We start from the raw sequence: 17,805 nt of genomic DNA on the forward strand, positions 1-17,805 counted from the left end.
TTGAAGTTTGTTACTTTCTTGTTAAGAAAGGTTCAATTTTCAAATTATAGAATCATATCTTTTAGTTTCTTGTTAGTCAAGTAATCAATTTTAAATTTTAAAAATTAAATCTTTTTCAAAATATCATTTTCAATCATATCTTTTAAAAATATCTTTTTTCAAATCATATCTTTTTCAAAATCAATTTCAAAATATCTTTTCTAACTTCTTATCTTTTTAAAATTGATTTTTAAATCTTTTTCAACTAACTAATTGACTTTTTATTTGTTTTAAAATTCTTATCTTTTTCAAAACCACTTAACTACTTCCTCTCTATAATTTTCGAAAATTCTTCCCTCTTTTTTAAAACTTTCTTAATTAAATAATTGTTTCAAATTTTAATTTTAATTTTAATTCTTCTCTTAATTTTCGAAAATCACTAACCCTTTTTCAAAATTAATTTTCAAAATTCTCTCCCTCTCATCTTCTTCTATTTATTTATTTATTTACTAACACTTCTCTTCATCTCAAGAATTTGAACCTATCTTCCCCCTTGTGTTTGGATTCTTAACTCTTTTCCTTCTTCTATTCCTTTCTTCTTCTACTAATATAAAGGAATCTCTATACTGTGACATAGAGGATTCCTCTTCCTTTTCTGTTCTCTTCTTTTTCATATGAGAAGGAACAAGGAAAAAGGCATTCTTGTTGAAGCTGATCCTGAACCTGAAAGGACTCTGAAGAGGAAACTGAGAGAAGCTAAAATACAACAATCCAGAGACAACCTTACTGAAATTTTCAAACGAGAAAAGGATATGGCAGCCGAACCCAACAACAATAATGCAAGGAGGATGCTTGGTGACTATACTACACCTACTTCCAAGTTTGATGGAAGAAGCATCTCAATCCCTGCCATTGGAGCAAACAATTTTGAGCTGAAACCTCAACTAGGTTCTCTAATGTAATAGAACTGCAAGTTCCATGGACTTCTATCAGAAGATTCCTACCAGTTTTTAACTGAGTTCTTGCATATCTGTGAGACTGTTAAGACTAATGGAGTAGATCCTGAAGTCTACAGGCTCATGCTTTTCCCTTTTGCTGTAAGAGACAGAGCTAGAACATGGTTGAACTCACAACCTAAAGATAGCCTAGACTCTTTGGATAAGCTGGTCACGGCCTTCTTGGCTAAGTTCTTTCCTCCTCAAAAGCTGAGCAAGCTTAGAGTGGATGTTCAGACCTTCAAACAGAAAGATGGTGAATCCCTCTATGAAGCTTGGGAAAGATACAAGCAGATGACCAAAAGGTGTCCTTCTGACATGCTTTCAGAGTGGACCATTTTGGATATATTCTATTATGGTCTATCTGAGTTCTCTAAGATGTCACTAGACTATTCTGCAGGTGGATCCATTCACCTAAAGAAAACACCTGCAGAAGCTCAAGAACTTATTGACATGGTTGCAAATAACCAATTCATGTACACTTCTGAGAGGAATTCTGTGAATAATGGGACGCCTCAGAGGAAGGGAGTTATTGAGATTGATGCTCTGAATGCCATATTGGCTCAGAACAAAATGTTAACTCAGCAAGTCAACATGATTTCTCAAAGTCTGAATGGATGGCAAAATGCATCCAATAGTACTAAAGAGGCATATTCTGAAGAAGAAGCCTATGATCCTGAGAACCCTGCAATGGCAGAGGTAAATTACATGGGTGAACCTTATGGAAACACCTATAATTTCTCATGGAGAAATCATCCAAATTTCTCATGGAAAGATCAACAAAAGCCTCAACAAGGCTTTAATAATGGAGGAAGAAATAGGCTTAGCAATAGCAAGCTTTTTCCATCATCTTCTCAGCAACAGACAGAGAATTCTGAGCAGAGCACCTCTAACTTAGCAAACATAGTCTCTGATATGTCTAAGGCCACTTTAAGTTTCATGAGTGAAACAAGGTCCTCCATCAAAAATTTGGAGGCACAAGTGGGCCAGCTGAGTAAGAAAGTAACTGAAACTCCTCCTAGTACTCTCCCAAGCAATACTGAAGAGAATCCAAAAAGAGAGTGCAAGGCCATTGACTTAATCAAAATGGCCGAACCTAGAGAGGAAGGGGAGGACGTGAATCCCAATGAGGAAGACCTCATGGGACGTCTCCCAGACAAGAAGGAGTTCTTTATTAAGGACCTAAAGGAATCTGAGGATCATATAGAGACCATAGAGATCCCATTAAACCTCCTTCTGCCATTCATGAGCTCTGAAGACTATTCTTCCTCTGAAGAGGATGAAGATGTAACTGGAGAGCAAGTTGCTCAATGTATAGGAGCCATTGATAAACCCCATTTTTAGGGTTTATCTTGTATTGAATTTAGAGTGTCTTGATAACCTTTTGTCACATTTAGCCTATGAATTTATCTTGTATTGAATTTAGCCTTTACTTTGATAATTTTAATTCATCCTTGATTCCATAAGATGCCTTGATGTGTTTGCTAGTAATCTCAGGGTGAAATAGGCTAGGCATGGATCAAAGGAAGCAAGGAAGGAAGCATGCAAGTGGAGGAAAGCACAAAAAAAGCCAAAGAATTGATCTCGGCCAAGCACGCGTACGCGCACAAGGCGCTCGTGCGCACATCGCAGAATTAGCCAGGGACGCGCACGCGTACCGTGCGCGCACGCGTCGTAGTCCGCACGTGATTCTGTTATTACAACACGTGCCTGGCGATTTTGGAAGGTTTCAGCAACCAACTTTGGCGCCAAACTGCATATAAGAACCAAGGATTGAAGGGGATTGACACACATTCACATCCATAGACTCATTTTACAAGTTTTTTTAGATATTTTTAGTTAGTTACATTTGTAGAGAGAGAAACTCCAACCTCTCTCTAGGATTCATCTTCATTTTCTCAATTCTCAACCATTCCTTGGTGAGATCTATTGCAACTCTCACTTTACTTTGTTCATGTTGTAGATCATCTTCTCTAATCTCAATTAGTGTTTGTAATTGTTCAATTCTCATAGATCTTAGGTTTAACTTTGTTGTTTTTGATTCTATTAATTCATTGAAGATCTCATTTTCATTGTTGTTCATTGTTGATTGTTGTTAATCTCTTGTGTTGAATCACTTTGATTCTAAACCTCTTCTCAATTTTACTATGTCTTTCATTCTTGCTCACCAAATGTTTGAGAAAATGCCAACTTTAGATATGGAGTAGCATCCCTTCACTTGGCCTAGTGGTTGAGTCATTGGAGACACTTGAATAATGGATGTCAATTGTTGATTAAGAATTGAGAATTGCTAATTGACTTAGAGTGCACTAAAGCTAGACTTCCCTAGGGTAAGGCTAGGACTTGTGACTCAAGTTAGTTACTTTTACTTGACTTTCCTCTATAATTAGGGGTTAACTAAGTGAAGCAACACTCCTTTGTTATCACAATTGAAGGAAGCTATAGTGATGGAACTTCCAATGTTCAACCTTGGCCAAGGCTTTTAATATTGATTGATTGTTGTTTTCTTTTATTAGCATTTTTATGCCACACTCTTCAAGCCACAAAAGACCACTTAACCAATAACATGCATCCTTGTAGCATTCCTAGGGAAGAACGACTCGGGACTAATACTCTCGGTTATAGATTGTAGAATTGTTTGATGATGGATTTTGCGTCGGTTTAGACTATACTACGATTGATTACTCGATAATTTCTCTGCCGGCAAAAATTCATTTATCAGCCATCATGAAGCTGAATGCCAAGTTGTTTGGTAATGAGACTTGGGAAGGTGAACCTCCCTTGCTCATTAGTGAACTAGATACATGGGTTCAACAAACGTTACCTCAAAAGAAACAAGATCCTGGTAAATTCTTAATACCCTGTACTATAGGCACCATGACCTTTAAGAAGGCTCTGTGTGACCTAGGGTCAGGCATAAATCTTATGCCACTCTCTATAATGGAGAAGCTGGGGATCATTAAGGTACAACCTGCCACATTCTCATTAGAGATGGCAGACAGATCAGAAAGACAAGCTTATGGATTAGTAGAGGACGTGTTAGTAAAGGTTAATGACCTTTACATCCCTGTTGATTTCATAATCTTAGAGACTGGGAAGAATGAGGATGAATGCATCATCCTTGAAAGACCCTTCCTAGCCACAATAGGAGCTATGATTGATGTTAACAGAGGAGAATTAGTCCTTCAATTGAATGGAGACTACCTTGTGTTTAAAGCCCAAGGCTATCCTTCTGTAACAATGGAGAGGAAGCATGAAAAGCTTCTCTCAGTACAGAGTCAAACAAAGCCCCCACAATCAAACTCTAAGTTTGGTGTTGGGAGGCCACAGCCAAACTCAAAGTTTGGTGTTGAATCCCCACATCCAAACTCTAAGTTTGGTGTTGAGAGTCCACAACATTGACCTGATGACCTGTGAGGCTCCATGAGAGCCCACTGTCAAGCTATTGACATTAAAGAAGCACTTATTGGGAGGCAACCCAATTTTTATTTATCTAATTTTATTTTTTTGTTCTTTTATGTTTTATTAGGATCATGATCATGTGGAGTCACAAAACAAATGCTAAAATTAAAAACAGAATCAAAAACAGCAGAAGAAACAGTACACCCTGGAGGAAGGGCTTATGGCGTTTAAACACTAGTAAGGAGCATCTGGCTGGCGTTCAACGCCAAAACAGAGCATGGATCTGGCGTTGAACACCAGAAACAAGCAACAGTCTGGCGTTTAAATGCCAGGATTACACCCTGAGGAGAACTGGCATTCAACGCCAGAAACATGTTGCAGACTGGCGTTGAACGCCCAAAACAGGCATAGAGCTGGTGCTTAAGGCCAGAAATAAGCATCAATCTGGGGTTAAACGCCAGGATTGCATAGAGATGGCATTTTACACACCTAATTGGTGCAGGGATGTTAAATCCTTGACACCTCAGGATCCACCTCAGGATTTGTGGATCCCACAGGATCCCCACCTACCTCAACTCACCCTCTCTCTCTTTTTCACACAATCTAATAAACACTCTTTCCCAAACCCTTCACCAATCACCTCAATCTCTCTTCCCCATCACCTTTTCACCACTCACATCCATCCACTCTTCCCCATAAACCCCACCTACCTTCAAAATTCGAAATCTCTTTCCCACCTAAACCCACCCTAAATGGCCGAAATAATACCATCTCCCTCCACTATATAAACCCCTCCATCCTACTTAATTTTCACACAACTCAACCCTCTCTTTTCCCCCTTGGCCGAATACACATCTCTCTCCCTTTCCTCCATATTTTCTTCTTCTTCTTCTTTTCTTTCTTCTTTTGCTCGAGGGCGAGCAATATTCTAAGTTTGGTATGGTAAAAGCATAGCTTTTTTGTTTTTCCATAACCACTTATTGCACCTAAGGCCGGAGAAACCGCTAAAAAAGGGAAAGGGAAGACAAAAGCTTCCACCTCTGAGTCATGGGAGATGGAAAGATTCATCTCAAAAGCCCATCAAGACCACTTCTATGAAGTTGTGGCCAAGAAGAAGGTGATCCCTGAGATCCCTTTCAAGCTCAAGAAAAATGAGTATCTGGAAATCCGACATGAGATCCAAAGAAGAGGTTGAGAAGTTCTGACTAACCCCATTCAACAAGTCGGAATCCTAATGGTTCAAGAGTTCTATGCCAATGCATAGATCACTAGGAACCATGATCAAAGTATGAACCCAAATCCAAAGAATTTTCTTACAATGGTTCGGGAGAAATACTTAGATTTCAGTCCAGAAAATATGAGGTTGGCATTCAACTTGCCTATGATGCAAGAAGATGCACGCCCATACACTAGAAGGGTCAACTTTGATCAAAGGTTGGACCAAGTCCTTATGGACATATGTGTGGAAGGAGCTCAATGGAAAAGAGACTCAAAAGGCAAGCCGGTTCAATTGAGAAGACTGGACCTTAAGCCTGTGGCTAGAGGATGGTTGGAGTTCATCCAACGCTCCATCATCCCCACTAGCAACCGATCCAAAGTTACTGTGGATCGGGCCATCATGGATCCACTGGCAAGTGACAGGCTTTTCCATACACCAGCTGGTATGGAGAAGTTCCTATAGGTGTCTTGAATGCTGTTCTGTATGCCCATAGAGCATCATCCAAGCTTCTTGCCCAATCCCTTCTATGGTTAATCACAGTCTGTTCCAGGATTCTTTTAAGTTCTCTATTAGAGACTTCAGCTTGCCCATTTGTCTGTGGATGATATGGAGTAGCTACCCTATGGCTAACTCCATATCGAACCAAAGTAGGATAAAGCTGTTTATTGCAGAAATGAGTGCCCCATCACTGATTAGTGCTCTAGGGATACCAAATCTGCTGAAGATGTGTTTCTGGAGGAATTTCAGCACTGTCTTAGTATCGTTAGTGGGTGTTGCAATAGCTTCCACCCATTTGGATACATAATCCACTGCCACCAAAATGTAAGTGTTTGAATATGATGGTGGGAAAGGTCCCATGAAGTCAATACCCCATACATCAAACAACTCAATCTCCGAGATCCCTTGTTGAGGCATGGCATAACTGTGAGGCAGATTGCCAGATCTTTGGCAATTGTCACAATTAAGTACAAACACTCGGGAGTCTTTATAGAGAGTAGGCCAGTAGAAGCCACATTGGAGGACTCTTGTAGCTGTTCGCTCACTTCTGAAATGTCTTCCATACTGTGATCCATGGCAGTGCCAGAGGATCTTCTGTGCTTCTTCTTTAGGCACAAATCTACGGATTACTCCGTCTGCACATCTCTTGAAGAGATATGGTTCATCCCAAAGATAGTACTTTGCATCCGTGATCAATTTCTTTGTTTGCTGCATACTATACTCTTTGGGTATGAATCTCACTGCCTTGTAGTTTGTAATGTCTGCAAACCATGGACATCCTAGATGGCAAAGAGGTGCTCATCCGGAAAGTTTTCAGAGATCTCAGTAAGAAAGAGGGACGTCCCTTCTACTGGTTCTATTCGGGACAGGTGATCTGCTACTTGATTCTCTGTTCCTTTGTTGTCTCTTATTTCTATATCAAACTCTTGCAGAAGCAACACCCATCTTATGAGTATGGGTTTTGAATCCTGCTTTGTGAGTAGATATTTAAGAGCAGCATGGTCAGTGTACACAATCACTTTTGATCCTACTAAATAAGATCTGAACTTGTCAATGGCGTAAACCACTGCAAGTAACTCTTTTTCTGTGGTTGTGTAGTTCTTCTGTGTGTCATTTAGAATACGACTGGCATAATAAATGACGTACAGAAGCTTGTCATGCCTTTGTCCCAACACTGCACCAATGGCATGGTCACTGGCATCACACATTAATTCAAATGATAATGTCCAGTCTGGTGCAGAGATGACTAGTGCTGTGACCAGCTTAGCTTTCAGAGTTTCAAATGCCTGCAGACACTCATTGTCAAAGATAAATGGCGTGTTAGCAGCTAGCAGATTACTCAGAGGTTTGGCGATTTTTGAAAAATCCTTTATAAACCTCCTACACAATCCTGCATGCCCCAGAAAGCTTCTGATTGCCTTAACATTGGCAGGTGGTGGTAATTTTTCAATTACCTCTACCTTAGCTTGATCCACTTCTATTCCCTTGTTCGAAATTTTGTGCCCAAGGACAATTCCTTCAGTCACCATAAAGTGACATTTCTCCCAGTTTAAAACCAGGTTAGTCTCTTGGAACCTCTTTAGAACAAGCGCTAGATGGTCAAGACAGGAGCTGAATGAGTCTCCAAATACTGAAAAGTCATCCATGAAGACTTCCAGAAATTTTTCCACCATATCAGAGAAAATTGAGAGCATGCACCTTTGAAAGGTCGTAGGTGCATTGCACAGGCCAAATGGCATCCTTCTGTATGCAAATACTCCAGATGGACATGTGAATGCTGTTTTCTCTTTATCTTGGGGATCTACTGTAATTTGATTATAACCTAAATATCCATCCAGGAAGCAGTAGTATTCATGACCTGTTAGTCTTTCTAGCATCTGGTCTATGAAGGGTAAAGGAAAATGATCCTTTCTGGTAACTGTATTGAGCCTTCTATAATCAATACATATACGCCACCCTGTAACTGTTCTTGTAGGAAACAGTTCATTTTTTTCATTATGAACCACTGTCATGCCACCCTTTTTAGGGACGACTTGGACAAGGCTTACCCAGGGGCTATCAGAAATAGGATAAATAATCCCAGCCTCTAGTAATTTAGTGACCTCCTTCTGCACCACCTCCTTCATGGCTGGATTTAGCCGCCTCTGTGGTTGAACCACTGGCTTAGCGTCACCCTCCAATAGGATTTTGTGCATGCATCTGGCTGGGCTAATGCCCTTAAGATCACTGATGGACCACCCAAGAGCTGTCTTGTGTGTCCTTAGCACTTGAATTAGTGCTTCCTCTTCCTGTGGCTCTAAGGTAGAGCTTATGATTACAGGGAAGGTATCACCTTCTCCCAGAAATGCATATTTCAGGGATGGTGGTAATGGTTTGAGCTCGGGTTTGGGAGGTTTCTCCTCTTCCTGAGGGATTTTTAGAGGTTTTATTATTCTCTCTGGTTCCTCCAGATCAGGCTGAACATCTTTAAAGATATCCTCTAGCTCTGATTTGAGACTCTCAGTCATATTGACCTCTTTTACCAGAGAGTCAATAATATCAATGCTCATGCAGTCATTTTGGGTGTCTGGATGCTGTATAGCTTTGACAACATTCAACTTAAACTCGTCCTCATTCAACTTAAATTCGTCCAGTTGCTAGGAAAGGTCTTCCTAGAATGAGAGTTGCACTCTTGTGCTCCTCCATTTCCAGTACCACAAAGTCATTGGGAAAGGCAAATGGCCCAACCTTGACAATCATGTCTTCAATTACGCCTGATGGGTATTTAATGGAGCCATCAGCAAGTTGGAGACATATCCGGGTTGGTTTGACTTCATCAGTCAACCCAAGCTTTTTGATAGTAGATGCAGGTATTATGTTGATACTTGCCCCAAGATCACATAGAGCTTGCTTGGTACAAGTACCTTCTAATGTGCATGGTATCATAAAGCTTCCAGGTTCTTTAAGCTTCTTAGGTAAGCTTTTCAGAATGGCTGCACTACATTCTTTAGTGAGGTAAACTTTTTCAGTTTCCCTCCAATCCATCTTATGACTTAGGATCTCTTTCATGAACTTAGCTTAAGAAGGTATTTGCTCAAGTGCCTTTGCAAATGGAATCTTTATTTCAAGAGTCCTTAGATAGTCTGCAAAGTGGGCAAATTGCTTATCTTGTTCCGATTGGCAGAGTTTCTGAGGATAAGGCATTTTGGCTTTGTATTCCTCAACCTTAGTTGCTGTAGGTTTATTGCCTGCAGATGTGGGTTGAGAAGCCTTTTTAGAGGGGTTGCTATCAGCACTTGTATGTGTCTGATCTCCCACTGGCGTTTGAATGCCAGGGGTGGAAGCTGGAATGGCGTTAGATGCCAACTCCTTACCTGTTTCTGGCGTTTGAACGCCAGAACTGTGCTTCCTTTGGGCGTTCAACACCAATTCCTTGCTTATTTTTTGCATTGAACGCCAGGACTGAGCATGGTTTGGGCGTTCAACGCCAGCTTTCCACCTATTTTCTGGCGTTTGAGCGCCAGAATTATTCCTCTCTGGGCTCTTACTGTCCTCAAATGGATTTTGGGTAGTTTGATCATTTCTTGGCTTCGTGCTACCTTGAAGTGAGGTATTTAATGTTTTCCCACTTCTTAATTGAATTGCTTGGCACTCTTCTGTTATTTGTTTTGATAACTGCTGTTCTATTTGCTTTAACTGTACTTTCATATTCATATTATCCATTCTTGTTTCTTGTAGTATCTCCTTGAATTCGGCTAGCTATTTTGTTAGAAAATCCAGTTGCTGATTGAATTCAGTAACTTATTCTGCAGGACTGAGTTCAGCAGTTACTGTTTTGGTCTTTTCTTTCAAGGAAGGTTCACTGCTCAGGTATAGATGTTGATTTTTGGCAACTGTATCAATGAGCTCTTGAGCTTCTTCTATTGTCTTTCTCATGTGTATAGATCCACCAGCTGAGTAGTCTAGAGAAATTTGAGCTCTCTCTGTAAGCCCATAATAGAAGATGTCTAACTGCACCCACTCTGAAAATATTTAAGAGGGGCATTTTCTTAGCATCTCTCTGTATCTCTCCCAGGAATCATAAAGGGATTCATTATCTCCTTGTTTAAAGCCTTGGATGCTCAGCCTTAGCTGTGTCATCCATTTTGGAGGAAAATAGTGATTCAGGAATTTTTCTGACAGCTGTTTCCATGTCTTTATGCTGTCTTTAGGTTGGTTATTTAACCACCTCTTAGCTTGGTCTTTTACAGCAAATGGAAATAGTAATAGTCTATAGACATCCTGATCTACTTCCTTATCATGTATTGTGTCAGCAATTTGTAAAAACTGTGCCAGAAACTTTGTAGGTTCTTGTGGAAGACTGAAATACTGGCAACTTTGCTGCATCATGATAATGAGCTGAGGATTGAACTCAAAACTACTGACTCCAATGGAGGGTATACAGATACTATTCCCGTATGAAGCAGTAGTGGGGTTAGCATATGACCCCAGAGTCCTTCTGGACTGTTCATTTCCACTTAAGTCCATAATGAAGAAAGGGAGATGATGTGAATTTATTTTATTTATTTTATTATATATAAAAATTTCGAAATAATAATAATAAAATAAGATAAAATAAAGACGACAATGAAAATAAAAATAAATACAAACGAAAATAAAATAAAAAATTTAAAAATATTTTATGGAGATTTTCGAAAAAGTAAGGAGAGAGAAAGTAGTTAGGATATTTTTGAATTTGAAATCTAAATTTTTTTAAAAAAAATTTGAAAAGATGGCTTAAAATTAGTTAGAAAAGATTTTTTTGAATTTTGAATTTTATGATGAAAGAGAAAAAACACATAGAAGACACAAGACTTAAAAATTTTTAGATCTAATGCTCCTTGTTTTCGAAAATTTTGGAGGAAAAACACCAAGGAACACCAAACTTAAAAACTTTAAGATCAAAACACAAGGAAGACTCAAGAACACCTTGAAAATTCACAAGAACAACAAGAACAAAAGAAAGAACACCAAACTTAAAATTTTTAGAAATCCAAAATAAATTTTTGAAAATAAAAGAAAATTAACAAGAAAACACCAAACTTAAAGTTTGGCACAAGATTCAGTCAAAGAAAAATTATTTTTGAAAAAGAGTTTAAAAAGAAGATACGCAATTGCCAAGAACATAAGCCAACGCTCTAGCCAACTGAGCTATAAATGTAACGTGTTTTAATATTGTATATAGAAAATATATTTTTGAAAACTAAAATTTTGAAAAAGCACAAGGAAAACACAAAAACACACAAAAATAGGAAAAACTAAAGATCAAACAAGAAAATTTGACAAGAACAATTTGAAGATCAAGGAAAAATAAAGAACATGCAATTCGAAAATTTAAAGGAAAATATAAATTATGCAATTGACACCAAACTTAAAATATAAAACTAAACTCACATAAAAATTAAAAGTTAATAAGGAAAAAATAATATTTTTGAAAAATTTTAGAAAAGAAAATAAAGAACTCAGATTTAATGACTCTATAGCATCAAAAATAAATTATTCCTAATCTAAGCAACAAAATAAACCTTTAGTTGTCCAAACTCGAACAATCCCCAGCAACGGCGCCAAAAACTTGGTGCACGAAATTGCAATCACACTTTTGCAATCCACACAACTAACCAACAAGTGCACTGGGTCGTCCAAGTAATACCTTACGTGAGTAAGGGTCGAATCCCACGGAGATTGTTGGCTTGAAGCAAGCTATGGTTATCTTATTAATCTTAGTCAGGATACCAATAGGATTCTTTAGCCTCAATTGTAAAAGGTAAAAAAAGGCATAAAATAAATAATTATTACAGAATAATGGAGAATATGTTGGAGTTTTGGAGATGCTTTGTCTTCTGAATTCCTGCAACATAATGCTTTCTCACTTTCATAAATGCAAAGTTCCTTCCATGGCAAGCTGTATGTAGGGCATCACTGTTGTCAATGGCTACTTCCCATTCTCTCAGTGAAAATGGTCCAAATGCTTTGTCACAGCACGACTAATCATCTGTTGGTTCTCGATCATGTTGGAATAGGATCCATTGATCCTTTTACGTCTGTCACTACGCCCAACAATCGCGAGTTTGAAGCTCGTCATAGCCATTCAATCCTTGAATCCTACTCGGAATACCACAGACAAGGTTTAGACTTTTCGGATTCTCATGAATGCCGCCATCAATTCTAGCTTATACCACAAAGATTCTGATTAAGAAATCTAAGAGATACTCATTCAATCTGATGTAGAACGGAGGTGGTTGTCAAACACACATTCATGGATAGAGGAAGGTGATGAGTGTCACGGATCATCACCTTCTTCCTAGTGAAGCGCGAATGAACATCTTAGATAGGAACAAGCGCGTTTGAATGGAAAACAGAAATAATTGCATTAATTCATCGAGACGCTGCAGAGCTCCTCACCCCCAACAATGGAGTTTAGAGATGCATGCCGTCAAAGAGTATAAAATTCAGATCTAAAAGTGTCATGAGATACAAAATAAATCTCTAAAAGTTGTTTAAATACTAAACTAGTAACCTAGGTTTACAGAAAATGAGTAAACTAAGATGGATAGTGCAGAAATCCACTTCTGGAGCCCACTTGGTGTGTGCTGGGGCTGAGACTTAAGCTTCTCACGTGCCTGGACTGTTTTTGGAGTTGAACGCCAGGTTGTAATCTGTTTCTGGCGTTGAACTCCAACTTGCAACCTGTTTCTGGCGCTGAACGCCAAACTGCAACATGGAACTGGCGTTGAACGCCAGTTTATGTCATCTATCTTCGCGCAAAGTATAGACTATTATATATTGCTAGAAAGCCCTGGATGTCTACTTTCTAACCCAGTTGAGAGTGCGCCAATTGGACTTCTGTAACTTCAAAAAAGCCATTCCGAGTGCAGGGAGGTCAGAATCCAATAGCATCAGCAGTCCTTTTTCAGCCTAAATCAGATTTTTGCTCAGCTCCCTCAATTTTAGCCAGAAAATACTTAAAATTACAGAAAAATACACAAACTCATAGTAAAGTCCAGAAATATGAATTTTGCCTAAAAACTAATAAAATTATACTAAAAACTAACTAAAACATACTAAAATCTGCATGAAATTACCCCCAAAAAGCGTATAAAATATCCGCTCATCATATATCTTGGTATCTGTGCATACTTCTATTCCAGTTTGTACTATTATATTATGCAATTGTCCAAAAGTTAATGAGTTATAGGGAATCTGGGTCCCAAACTGTGTTTGTAGTTTTTGTAATACTTTTTCAGAGAATAATTTTGGTAAAGTTGCCATGAATCTCTCTTTCCAGAAAAGGGCATGTGCATTGGTGCATGAAATTGTGATTTAGACGTTTCACAACTCTGGTGCCACTATCTAGCAAGTGCACTGGGTCGTCCAAGTAATACCTTACGTGAGTAAGGGTCGATCCCACAGAGATTATCGGCTTGAAGCAAGCTATGGTTATCTTATAACTCTTAGTCAGGATATCAATAATAATTCTTAGTTTTATTTGTAAAAAGTAAAAGAACATAAAATAAATAATACTTGTTATACAGTAATGGAGAACAAGTTGAGCTTTCGGAGATGCTCTACCCTCTGAGTTTCTGCTTTCCTACTGCGTTCTTTTTCAAACACGCAAGGCTCCTTCCATGGCAAGCTTTATATTGGTGGATCACCGTTGTCAATGGCTACCATCCGTCCTCTCAGTGAAAACATGTCCGCTATGGTTTCCCGCATGGCTAATCATCTATCAATTCTCACTTGTGTTGGAATAAGATCCATTGATCTTTTTGCCATGCGGGAAACTGTAGCGGACATGTTTTCACTGAGAGGACGGATGGTAGCCATTGACAACGGTGATCCACCAACATAAAGCTTGCCATGGAAGGAGCCTTGCGTGTTTGAAGAAGAAGGCAGTAGGAAAGCAGAAACTCAGAGGGTAGAGCATCTCCGAAACCTCAACTTGTTCTCCATTACTGCATAACAAGTATTATTTATTTCATGTTCTTTTACTTTTTACAAATAAAACTAAGAATTATTATTGATATCCTGCCTAAGAGTTACAAGATAACCATAGCTTGCTTCAAGCCAACAATCTCCATGGGATCGACCCTTACTCATGTAAGGTATTACTAGGATGACCCAGTGTACTTGCTGGTTAGTGGCACCGGAGTTGTGAAACGTGTAAATCATAATTCCGTGCACCATGTTTTTGGCGCCGTTGCTGGGGATTGTTCGAGTTTGGACAACTGAGGGTTCATCTTGTTGCTTAGATTAGGAAGAATTTATCTTTTTGGTTTAGAGTCACTGATGCATGAAAACTTGTCTTTCAACAAATTTCCCTTCGGCAAGTATACCGAATTGTCGTCAAGTAAAAACTCACAATAGAGTGAGGTAGAATCCCACAAGGATTGATTGGTCAAGCAATTTTAATTGGAAGATTATGCTAGTTGAGCTAAGCATGATGTAGTTGAGAATTGCAGAAAATTAAATGGCAGGAAAGTAAATAACAGAAAATAAAGTACAGAATCTTAAATGGGGATTTAGGGCAATGAGCATGAAAATAAATGACAGAAAGTAAAGAGAATGGGTAAGATCAGAAATGGGGAAATCATTGGGTTCAGGAGATGTTGCATTCTCCGGATCAATTTCATTCTCATCTCTTCCTCAATCAATGCATTCATTGATCTCCTTGGCAATCTTATGTGATTGGATCCCAATTCCTTGGCAATCCAATCTCTCTAAGCTTGAATAATTGCCCACTTCTTTGATTTAATTGCTCATGGGAAGAGATGAAGTGTGGTCACTGATTATACTATATGTATTTCCAAATCAAAGTGTTGGGAGGATTACATGTCACTATATCCGTCCAAACCCCAATTTGGTCCAACATGAGGAAGCATTTCTAGCATGATCTCCTCATCCCTTTTCCAAGGCTCAGAGGGGATCCAATTATGGAGAGTTTCTTTTTGAAGATAACAATCCAATTAGATGAAGATCGAAAGCTTTCTAGTAAGATCAAGAGAAAAGAAAGAAGAAGAAGAATGAAAACTATAATTGATCCATCAAATTACAACAGAGCTCCCTAACCCAATGAACGGGGTTTTGTTGTTCAGAGCTCTAGAAATAAAAAATGGCAGAAAAGAAGAATTCATGCTAAAAGTGTAGAAAAGTAAATATACAGAGGTAATTCTCCAAAGTGCCAAGCTTCTCTATAGTTCAAAACTACTCCTATATATTCTACTGCTCTTGATCTTCTAGTGAGTTCTTCAAGTCTTGGATGTGGGCTCTAGATCTTGAGTTGAAGCAGTTCTAATCTTTCGTGGGCCCAACTTGCAGAGAAGTATGAATTAGGCATGGGCGTTAGTGAGATTAACGTTAACTGACATTTTGGGTTCGAGAACGTTAGTGGCAATCACTTTTTCCACTAATGTTCCACCCTCAATTACCTCACGTTAACTTCAATGTTAGTGGCATTAATGTGACCACTAACGTTGCCTTCTACATCTTTGCTAACGTTATTAGGACTCACTTTCCCGAATAACGTTGGCTTATACCCCTTTCACAAGCCTCATTGGGACTCACCTTTCCCAATAACGTTGCTATGTGCCTTTTGTCCCTACGTTAGAGTTCACGTTTGTGTAACTAACTTGGCTCTTAACGTGGGTATGCTTCTCCTTCGAGAGCATTAGTGACACTTACCTTTGTCACTAACGCTCCAAGTGCCTCTATTCTTCACGTTAGAGCTCACGTTAACTAAGTTAACGTGGAAGTAATGCCATCTTCCAACATTAGTGACAAAAGTGAGTGTCACTAACGTTGGCTCATCAATCCTCAACTCCACGTTAACTCTCACATTAGTGGTCTTAACGTGACCACTAACGTAGGCAATGCTAGTTGATCCAACGTTAGTGACAAAGGTGAGTATCACTAACGTTGGCGTTGTTCTTCTCTTCTACGTTAGAGTTCACGTTAACTTAGTTAACATAACTCTTAATGTAGCACATTTCCAAGTCTTGGAACGTTAGTGGTGTTCACATTTACCACTAATGTTGGAGTACTCTTTTGTCTCCACGTTAATTACCACATTAACTTAGTTAACGTGGCAAGTAACGTGAGCTATTGATGGCTTCGCAGGCGTTATTGGTGATCACTTTTCTCGTTAACGTTGCAAGCTATTTGCCATTCCACGTTAGTGTTCACGTTAACTAGATTAACATGAGTATTATCGTGGTTCTTCCTTGCTTCCTTTGCCCTGAAATCAAGCAAATAAAGTACATCAAAGCTCTAGCCAAAGTCATGAGATTATGCATCATCAATTTATCATGCAATTCTCGCAAAATCCTCATGAAATCATATGAAATTCACAATAGTTGCTTGAATCGAGGTGTAAGTGTATTTTCATCCAAAACTTGCCTTAATCACTAAGAAAATGCATGAAACTACCCTAAAACAGTAAAGAAAAGGTCAGTAAAACTGGCCTAGATGCCCTGGCATCACAACACCAAACTTAAAGCTTGCTTGTCCCTAAGCAAGTACTGAAACATAGGGAGAATGAAATGAAAGAACAAGAAGATAAAATAGAAGTAAGATTCTTGGTTTATGGGGTTTCATGCATAGCAACTTAGGTTCTTTCCTTTTTAGGTTTCAAGCCTTTATCAATTCCTTGGTCACTTTCTTGATTGCATCCTTTGAGACTCCTTTCTTGTTGATCCTTCCTTCTTTTTCAAAGTTTATTACCTTCTTCTTTTGGCTAAGTGCTCTGTAAGAAGGCGACTTTTTATGATAAGTTTTTAGCCAACACTCCCAAACCAGTTGGTTCAAGGTGCTAGGTGTTAAGACACCCCTAAGGACTTACTCACTCAAGTCTCTTTCCCTCATACATACACACCACAGGCACATGGTTTGTTATTTTTCTTTCTTGAGACCTTGGTGTCTAGCACCTCTTTGGGTTACTAAGTGCTCTGTAGCAAAGGTTACTCTTGATAGTGGACTTTCAGCTGATAATCCCGGATTAGTTAATCCAAGTTACCAAGTGATAAGGCACCGCTAAGAGCTTATTCATCCAAGTATATCCCTTGCACATAAACACCACAGACACATGCCTCAATTTTGAAACCCTTGGTGCCTAGCATTGTTTCTTATTGTGCTTCTTTCTTTTTCACTTTTATTGCTCCTTCTCTTTTCTTATTAGGATCTTATTGTCGAGTTTGTCTCATAGGATGTGTTTCAAGCATAAGACTTGGGATAGATAGTTGCTTTCTTTCCTTGTTTGGTGAACCAACTTAGCTTACTAATCATCCTACCACAAACATTCAGAACCTACTTCTCAAAATAATTGTTCTTTTCATAACATTTTCTTTTTGATTAACTTAAAGGACAAGCATACAAGTAAGAAAGGTGAAGTTGAAAACCAGGGGCACTAAGCTCAATAACCATTAACCTAAGCAATGAAACTTAAATGCAGAATTGAAAATCCTAAGCTACCATGGAAGCATGTTCTATTTCATACATAATTTTTCTTATTTAAAACTATGAATTAGATAGAACTAAGAAGGAACTCCACCACCTTAAATGATCATGTTCCCTTGTCTTGGGATCCTCCTTGATTGCTTGAATCTCCATTCCCTTTGCGCTTCCCTATCAGCTTCTTCCAGAAACCAACATCCTCCATCTTCTTCTTTAACGCTTCCTTTTGCTGTTTCACCTTTCCCTCTT

At 38.7% G+C, this 17,805-nt stretch overlaps 1 non-coding gene across 1 annotated transcript; it reads right to left on the bottom strand.

Annotated features, from left to right (window-relative positions):
* Positions 1 to 1,190: 1,190 nt before the first annotated feature.
* LOC112793798 (small nucleolar RNA R71) lies at positions 1,191 to 1,298 on the bottom strand. The gene has a single exon (XR_003198491.1). It is a non-coding gene; the product is annotated as a small nucleolar RNA R71 (small nucleolar RNA).
* Positions 1,299 to 17,805: the final 16,507 nt, after the last annotated feature.

The sequence above is a fragment of the Arachis hypogaea genome, chromosome 3 (genome assembly GCF_003086295.3).
Source record: "Arachis hypogaea cultivar Tifrunner chromosome 3, arahy.Tifrunner.gnm2.J5K5, whole genome shotgun sequence".
Taxonomy (NCBI): domain Eukaryota; kingdom Viridiplantae; phylum Streptophyta; class Magnoliopsida; order Fabales; family Fabaceae; genus Arachis; species Arachis hypogaea.